This window comes from Galeopterus variegatus, unplaced genomic scaffold, assembly GCF_000696425.1.
Source record: "Galeopterus variegatus unplaced genomic scaffold, G_variegatus-3.0.2 Scaffold2469, whole genome shotgun sequence".
Classification (NCBI taxonomy): Eukaryota; Metazoa; Chordata; class Mammalia; order Dermoptera; family Cynocephalidae; genus Galeopterus; species Galeopterus variegatus.
This window is the reverse complement of record NW_007728580.1, coordinates 41,709-50,767: the sequence shown is the minus strand read 5'-3', so window position 1 is coordinate 50,767 and position 9,059 is coordinate 41,709. Positions and strand designations below refer to the sequence as shown.

The 9,059-nt window shown below is 38.6% G+C and overlaps 1 long non-coding RNA gene across 1 annotated transcript; it reads left to right on the top strand.

The window, feature by feature from the left end:
- Positions 1-3,111: 3,111 nt before the first annotated feature.
- Positions 3,112-8,055, top strand: LOC103597923. Its single transcript, XR_551155.1, has 3 exons — positions 3,112-3,414; positions 3,892-4,057; positions 7,888-8,055. It is a non-coding gene; the product is annotated as an uncharacterized LOC103597923 (long non-coding RNA).
- The last annotated feature ends 1,004 nt before the right edge of the window (positions 8,056-9,059 follow it).

The window sequence follows — 9,059 nt, the reverse complement described above, 5'->3', positions numbered from 1 at the left end:
TTTAGGCGCCTTTGAAGCTTGGATTTTGGAATGTTTCAGTAGTGGACAGAAATCTGCTGTTGGAATCTTCTAGTCTTCCAGGTTTAATTTGAAATGTTTTTAGTTTTGTTTTGGATTTTGTGTGGTATTTTATTTCCTTTTTACCAGTGCCCTTTGCCATACTGTTTTGGGATGGCTGCCTAACTCTAGTGAAAATTCTTTCTATATTAACAAAAGTTTGGCCTTTAAAAATTCCTTAATGTTTTGCATTTAAAAAAATTGTTTTTAAAGAAATATTCTAACTGCTTGCACTGTTACTGTTCTTTGCCAGCCTTTTCAGGAGCCAAAAAAACAAATACAAACAAACAAAAAAATACCCAGAGAAAAACTTTCCTTCTTCCCCCTTCCTGATGATGAGTGAGAAGTATTGAGAACTTTCGGTGTCAGTGCCCTTCTAAACTCCCCTTCCCCCAATAATGCAGCTGTATAATGAATGGTAAATGCAGCGGTTTGGATTCAGGCACAACCCCGGCCTGCTTGCAGGTAATTTGACTCTTTCTCCTTTCTTTCCATCACAAGGCTAACTTTACTTTCATTTTTAAAAAATTTTCTGTTTTTATGTACTTTAAAGGCAACCACGGGTTTGTTATAACTATCATTTTTAAAAATGCATAACTATAGCAAATAATTTGATTAAAGAAGACCTTTTGTGGGTAAAATTTGAATTGGTTGGGATGAACTCAGGACTTCGGGGATTTTGTTTAGCCATTTAGATAACTCCATTCCTTGCATATATGTCTATAATTAAGTATTTCAGAGTTTGACTTTTTTGGCTTTGTTTTTGTTTTGGGTTTGTTTGTATCTTCCATTGTGCTACTCTGGCTTAAGCTTTTTCAGGGGTTGTTGGTGTTCCGAATACACAGTGAGCTCACAGTATAAAGACATCAATTAGGAGTTGACAGGTATGGAAAACTAGAGTTTTGAAAAGGTAAAATTAGGTTCTAGGTAATATACATGGTAAAGACTCACCATAGCATTCAGTTGACTTAGTAGTTTGCTTTCTGTGACATCATTAAAAACGTTAAAGGGAATGGTGAGACATAGATAATAGAAAGCATTTGGTTATTTTAGGAGTAACGTGATTTGAGAACTAATCATTTTAGCACTTCTGAGACACTAGTTCTAATAAAGGTAAACGTGACCAGTTTGAGATTATCATGAATCGTGGTTTAAACATTCAAAAATTACGGGTTTGAACAGATAGGAGGGCTATTTCTGAAGCACAGGATGGCTGAGCAGATTAACCAAGGTCATAAACTAAAGTTAGTGGCAGGAATAGGAATACACCTTGTCCATTTTAATAGCTTTCCTGTTAGTTAATAAACTACCCCTTCTGTTTACCCCAGTCTACCTGTCCCTTTCTCCTTTCTCCTATCCTTCCTAAAGTTTTAGCTTATAATAGGAGATTTTTTTTTTTTTCTTTTTTTTTTTTTTCCTTTTTGTCTTTTTTCATGACCGGCAACGGGATCGCAACCCTCAGTGTAGCTCCCGCACCTTGCTCAGCCAGTGAGCAGCCGGTCTGTATATGGGATCCGAACCCTCGGCGGGAGCGCCATCGCGCTCCCAAGCGGCGCACTGGAGCAGGGCGCCCCCCGGCCGGCCCCATAATAGGAGATTTTTTTTTTTTCCTTTTTGTCTTTTTTCATGACCGGCAACGGGATCGCAACCCTCAGTGTAGCTCCCGCACCTTGCTCAGCCAGTGAGCAGCCGGTCTGTATATGGGATCCGAACCCTCGGCGGGAGCGCCATCGCGCTCCCAAGCGGCGCACTGGAGCAGGGCGCCCCCCGGCCGGCCCCATAATAGGAGATTTTTTTTTTTTCCTTTTTGTCTTTTTTCATGACCGGCAACGGGATCGCAACCCTCAGTGTAGCTCCCGCACCTTGCTCAGCCAGTGAGCAGCCGGTCTGTATATGGGATCCGAACCCTCGGCGGGAGCGCCATCGCGCTCCCAAGCGGCGCACTGTAGCAGTGCGCCACCGGGCCGGCCCTATAATAGGAGATTTTATCATTTTGGGAGATAGTCCCCTTTCTAATAGGTAGAATTTCATTGAAAGTAGCCAGGACCTTTTCAAGATATACTTCTGCATAATTTTTATCATGTGGCTTTATGTGTTCCATCCAAAGAGGCTGTAAGTCCAGTAAGTCACTAGTAAGTGAATAGGAAATCCTGGCTTGTAATGCTGTTGCTATACTGCTGATGGAATGCATGTAGTATGTCATTAACCTGTTCTGTGCTTCAGTTGACTCATATAAGATAAGGACAGTCACTCCCCTAAGCATCTTAAGACAAAATATTTATATGTTGAACTGAAATTTACTAACAAAGGAATCCCTACTGCACTGGTATGGAGATTTATGATGTATGCTGAAAAAGGCTTGTTCGTGAGAACTTTGTTCTCTTGCTGATAAGAATAGCCAGTATTAGAATGTATGGATAATGTAATTACATAGGGCATGGAGAGCTTAACAACCTCCGTTCTGCTTCCCCCATTGAATACCACCAACTTGTTATGAATAATCTTGCTTTTAGATCTCACCATACTCAAACTTAGTAGGTGGACCTTATGTAGCATATATACCTGGCTGCTGTTGTGGGGTTGGGAACATGAGGGGTGGGGTGAACTGTTGTTGTTTTAGGTTTCAGTCAGACAGACATCCCTGTGCCCCAGTTCCCAGAAGCACAGCAGGCCTCTAGGAGCATCCGTGGGAACGGCGCAGTCCTGACATCACCAACTCTCCTGCTCAGGCTCATCCCATATACAGAGGTCAAAGGGTGGGGTTTGAGATTGGGGGAAGGAATGAGAAAGTAGAAACAATGTCACTGCCGTGCCACTGTTGACTAGCCTTTGGTGCTTATGTCGGTGTTTTATTTCCTGGTTTTTTTAAGTTGGCAAAACTGTACATATTTTTATTTGGGGATGAAAGTAGTGGGAGGGAGGGTGGGAACAAAAACAAGCCATTATTGTTACTACTAGTTCGTTACTGGATAATAACTAAAATAGAATAAATTTGGAATGTAGACCCCAACAATGAACGGAATGGGAATAGAAATGAATCTCAGGATTTTAACAAACAGAAACATTTATGTTGTGTTATTTCCCAGTTCTACAACGCTATTACATTTGTCATTCTGTCTCCCTTTTTCCCCCCTTATTCTTCTATACATGTAAACAGTCTGAGGAACAGTACATTCATGGTCAGTCCTTTTTAAAGGACTTAATGAATTTATTACTTTTTGCAAAAGATATACCCAATGCTTATATGGGCATACAAATGCTACCCTATTTTAAATGTAGGTGGCGTATGTGTTCGTGTTTTAATGTATTCAGAGCCATTGGGCAATAAGCAGTCCAGAACATTGAAAACTCAAGCAGGTAAAGCACCTAATACCCTTAGTTTCTAGAATTACTTTAAATAACTCTTTATATTGCTGCATCTTCCACAGTTCTCTGGATAGTCTATGAAATTAAAACTTGCAGGAATTGTAAACTACCTAGTTGAAATCTTAAGTTACATATTTATTATAGATTGTAGAGATAGGTGCAGAAGGAAATAATAACAGAAAAGAAAATGGCTCCTTCAGATGGCAACTGCTGAGTGTCTAAATCTTTCTTCTTTCTTTCTTTTTTTAAAATGTTTAATTCTCTCAGCTTAGCATGACCAACCATTGATCATACATTGTTTGATTTTCTGTGATTGGGATTTTTGTTCCTGATTTTTGGGGGGAAGATCTGGGGGAGACATGAAAAAGTTGGTGCACATGCGAAAACATGAAATGTTAAACAAAGGAGTCTTTTCTGTTTACTCTGAATAGTAAGCAAGAACTTTTTCTATATACCCTTCTGCTGCAGCAGAGAAATAAACTGGTAGGTGGCAGCAGAGAAAGAAATTCTTCAGATTGATGACTGCTGACTTAAAATCTGCATAGGAGAAGCGATACAGCATGACATTCCAAGTGAAGCAAGGGGGGCAAAGAATGGAAACAGGACTAAGATTCCTGGATTTTGACTCCAAATGGTAAGTTATTTTCAACTAAGAGTGCTTTAAGTCTGATACCAGTGTTATATGACTTGTATGGTTATGTATTGTAGTATGCATTCATGGTTGCCTATAGGTCCTTGCCTTAGTTTGAGTTTGACCTAACTGGTATACTATCATTCTTCACTTTGAAAAATAACTAGCAGTATGTAAAATTAGGATTTTCTCCCCATTACGTTGATATATGTGAACTTTTTTTTTTTTTTAAAGATGACCGGTAAGGGGATCTTAACCCTTGACTTGGTGTTGTCAGCACCACGCTCAGCCAGTGAGCAAACCGGCCATCCCTATATGGGATCCGAACCCGGGGCCTTGATGTTATCAGCACCACACTCTTCCGAGTGAGCCACGGGCCGGCCCAGTCCTTCTGAATTTTACTTACCCAGTTTTGCCATTTTTTTTTTTCATTTCTGCCTGCGTGCGTGTGAGAGAGAGAGAGTGTGTGTGTGTGTGTGTGTGTGTGTGCGTCCGTCCCTGTGTCCCTGTCCTCGTCCCTTTTCCTCCCTCACTCCCCCCTTTTCATTTGCATTCTGTCCTAACTGCCTGGCCATCCATCTACACTGCCTTTAGATATGTGAATCAGAGTACCAGTACTGTGATTCTTTACATTGTAAAATTTGACTAGGCTGAATAGAAGAAATTAAATGATATTTTGAAATTCCCTAGAGTTAATGAATTCCTAAATTTATAAGATGCAGACCTGTTTACTCAGTCAACTACTTGCTTATTTCAACTATAGTATCTTTATTGTTTCTGGCAACCAAGCTGTTTAAGATCACTTGTATAGAAACGAAAGGCATATGGTTCCTAATCTTAGATTTTTAACTTGGAGTTAACTCTGATTTTTTTAAGTCTCTAAAGGAATCAGAAAATGAACAAAAACAGTATTTTAGAGATGCATGTACTAGAGAAGATCAATTTTTAGTCTTTTAACTGAAGGTTAAAATTCTAACTGGTCTAAATCTTTATTCTAGGTTACATATGTGAACATTTTAGAAGCGTTTTTATTAGTGCTCTTTAAAGTAGCTCACAAATAATTGTTTTCAGGTGTTATAGTAAAAACAGGATATCTAGAGGAGGTGAGATTAAAACTGGAAAGTTTAGGCTGGCCCAGTGGCGCACTGGATAAGTGCGCCGCTTAGGAAGCGCGGCGGCGCTCCCGCCCGAGGGTTCGGATCCCACCTACAGACCGGTTCCCGCTCACTGGCTGAGCGAGGTGCGGGAGCAACACCGAAGGTTGCAATCCCGTTGCCGGTCCCCGGTCCGGTATGGGGGCAACACTGAGGGTTGTGATCCGTTGCCGGACACGGAAAAAGACAAAAGACAAAAAAACAAACAAACAAACAAAAAAACTGGAAAGTTTAGTCATCTGATATTGAATGGAAAAAAGAAACTCAGTTTCTCTCACTATATTCGCACAAAATGCTTCTGACACCAGATGTATAGGGATTTCTTCCCACCAGCAAGTAAGCAAGCAATTCTTCATCAGACACCAGCTGGGTGTCCTCTTATCTACCTGATAGCACTAGATAACACAGGTTGAGGACTCAGGCCCACGAGACTGCCCCATTCCCTTTTGTTGCCAGTCGCGAGCCCCAGGTTATTTTGCCTATGCTTCTGACTGACCGGATATATATTGGGGTTCCCACAACTCTCTCCTTGGGTTTGATTAATTTGCTAAAACGACTCACAGAATTCAAGGAAACATGTTTACTAGTTTATTACAAAGGATATTACAAAGGACATAGATGAAGAGATGCATAGGCTGAATTGGGGGGAAGAGGCACAGAGCTTCCATTCCTTGTTTGGGCATGCCACGCACCAGGAATCTCCATGTGTTCAGTTATTAGGAAACTCTCCAAACCCTGTCTTTGTGAGTGTTTATGGAGGCTTCATTATATAGGCAGGATTGATTTAATCATTGGCCATTGGTGATCAACTTAACCTTTAGCCCTCTCCCCTCCCTGGAGATTGGGAGGTGGGGCTGAAAGTCTCAACCCTTTAATCCTGTCTTGGTCTTTCCAGTGAGCAGCCCTCATCCTGAAGCTGCCTATGGGTAGCCAGCCATCAGTCAGTTTATTAACATACAAAAAGACACATATAACTTTGGGGATTCCAAGGATTTTAGGTATTGTCAGGAAACTGGAACAAAGACCAAATATATATCTCACAATATCACAGATATCTTAAATTTGCAGATAAGGGAACTAAATTCTTAAGAAGTTAGTGACTTGCCCAAGATAACAGAGCCAGGACTAGGATCCAAGTCTCTAATTGTTAATTTAGTGCTCTTTGCACTGTATATCATGCATCCTTTAACATCTATTGTAGTTACTGAACAAGTGCTCTGCAGTGACAGCTACAATGTCACAAAGCTGTCACTGTTGGTACTTATGGTTATCTAATACAGGGTGGAGAGTCTAGTCAAATAAAGGATATTAAGACAAGCTGTAGATGGTTTACATACAGAATTGTTAAATATTTTGCATGTACATTTATTTGTTATACATCAAACTATAATTACGAGTACATCATTTATAAGACTTGCTGCTGAAAAGGTATACCTTGTTAAAATGAGATACAAAAAGGCCTTCATGTTCTCTGCAATTTCTGGTCATCGGAAAAGAGAAATGAATTCCTTAGATCTAGTGTGCTGTTATAACCCTCTGCCTCTTCTTTGCCTACCTTTCATTCCTGTTCTGGAAAATGAATCAATCTGCAACAAAGATAAACTTCTTATTGTTTTGAAAATTTATTCCTTTCAGATTTTTAAGCTAGCAGTGGGGTAAGTGGATACTTAAGATGAATATGTTTACTTGGAATAATAGGATGTATAGTAACATGACTCTAGAATAACTGATAATTGTCTAAATATGCAGTGAAGTTTGTTTCTTTTTAAAAAACCATGTAAAAAGTCATTGTATTAGTCCATTTCTGTTGCTTATAACAAAATACCTGGAACTGGGTAATTTATAAAGAAAATGAAATTTATTGCTTAAAGTTTTTGAGACGGGGAAGTCCAAAGTCCATCTGGTGGTGGCGACAGTGACCACACGCTGCAAGATGGTAGAAGCAGAGAAAAAGACAGACAGACTCTCCTCTTCTTTTAAAGCCCCCAGAACTACACCCGTGGCCTCCATTTTTTAATCCATTCACTACTGCAGGGTCCCACAATCCAATCACCTCTTCAAGGCTCCACCTTTCAATTACCATAATAGGATTTCCCACCCTCTTAACAGTCACAGTGGGGGCTAAGTTTCTAATATATAAAACTTGGGGGACACAAATCAAGCTTTAGTGAGTTTTGGGGATTTTGTGAGTTTTGTATTTTTTAAAAAAATTGTCCTAATGCCAAAAAACATGTATTTTAGTATTAGATAATATGGTTAGGGGTTCTAAAATTTTTAAACAATTTTACGTTAATCAAGAATTTTGTTCAGTATATAGAAATGTTACTGCTTTAGAACTGAAAGAAGATGACCAACTTGAATCTTCATCTGAACCAAAATTTATTGCTCATTCTGTAATTTATTGAAAATTTAGCCTAGAACACTAGAGTAAGAACATTAAAGTTGAATTTTGTTTGTTTGGGCATTTTGGTACAGTAATATTTACAAGAAATTTTAATTTGCCTCAGTTTTTGTCACTAAGACAAAGAATGGTAATAACAAAAAACTGGTATGGTTTTTCTTATTCTAGCCAGTTTGTAATATTTTATTATCACATTATTTTATCTCTTTTTTCTCATGCTGATTATAGACTGTTTAAATCTGTGATTTAAATGACTTGTATGTGTTTTTTCTCCCTAGGTTCTTTTGAAGTTACCAGTGATCCTTTTTGCTCACCTCATTAACAAGAAGACAGACTCTGTTTTTTCAAATGGAGAATAGAAATACACAGAACAAGGAAATAATAGCTGTAACCTGTTTGATTTAATGTGTTTTCTAAAATAAAAACACCATGAATTGGAAATGAAATAGCATGGAGTATGACTTCTTTTGGCAGCTGTTTCTACCCACTCCATCCTATATGAATTCATTGTAGTCCAGATATCTAGACTTGATGTCTAGCTCCACATGTGTCATTATCTTTATTTTTTTCTACTTGTCACCTTTTGCAAGATGAAATCCTTTTTTAATCTCTGAAGAAATGCAAGCTCTTTTTGTTTCATCCTGACAAGGCTTTGACATAGACCTATCATACTACAGCCTTGCCCACTATGGTTTTTTTGTTTTGTTTTTAAAATTTGAATTGACATTATAATTGTACATACTTATGAGGTACAGTCTGATGTCTTGATACATAAATACGTTGTATAATAATTGGGTCAGGGTATTTAAAGTATCAGTTAATGCATGTATTTATCATTTCTTTGTGGCAAGAACGTTCAAAGGCCTCTTCTCTAGCTGTCATGTAGTATACAAAACTTAACCATAGTCACCCTACTGTGTAATAGAATGTCAGGACTTATTCCTCCTATCTAATTATATTTTGTGCCTGTTGGCCAACCTCGCCATATCGTCTCCACACGCTCCCACCCCGTCTCTGGTAACAACTGTCCTATTCTCTGCCTCTGTAATATCAACTTCTTTTTTTTTTAAGATTCCACATATGAGTGAGATCATGTGTTATTTGTCTTTCTGTGCCTGGCTTACATTTTAATCTTGATGAGAGGCCCTAGTACTTTTGATGAAGAGTAGGTTTTGTAGTCAGATATTGATGCACATTCTAATTTCATTATTTAATGGTTACACGGCCTTTGGACCAAGTCACCCTCTTTAAAGCCATAGAGGAGTGTTTGTAAAAAATGTAAATAATTGTACCCACTTTACCAGCTTAATGTATATGCATTAGCTATGCTATAATACATTTATAGTGCTTAGCACTTACTTGAGTGTTTAGTAAATACTGTCCATTGATTCTGTAAACCTTAGTTGTTGATATCTTATTCAAAGCTACTAAATTTTCTTAATCCTAAAGT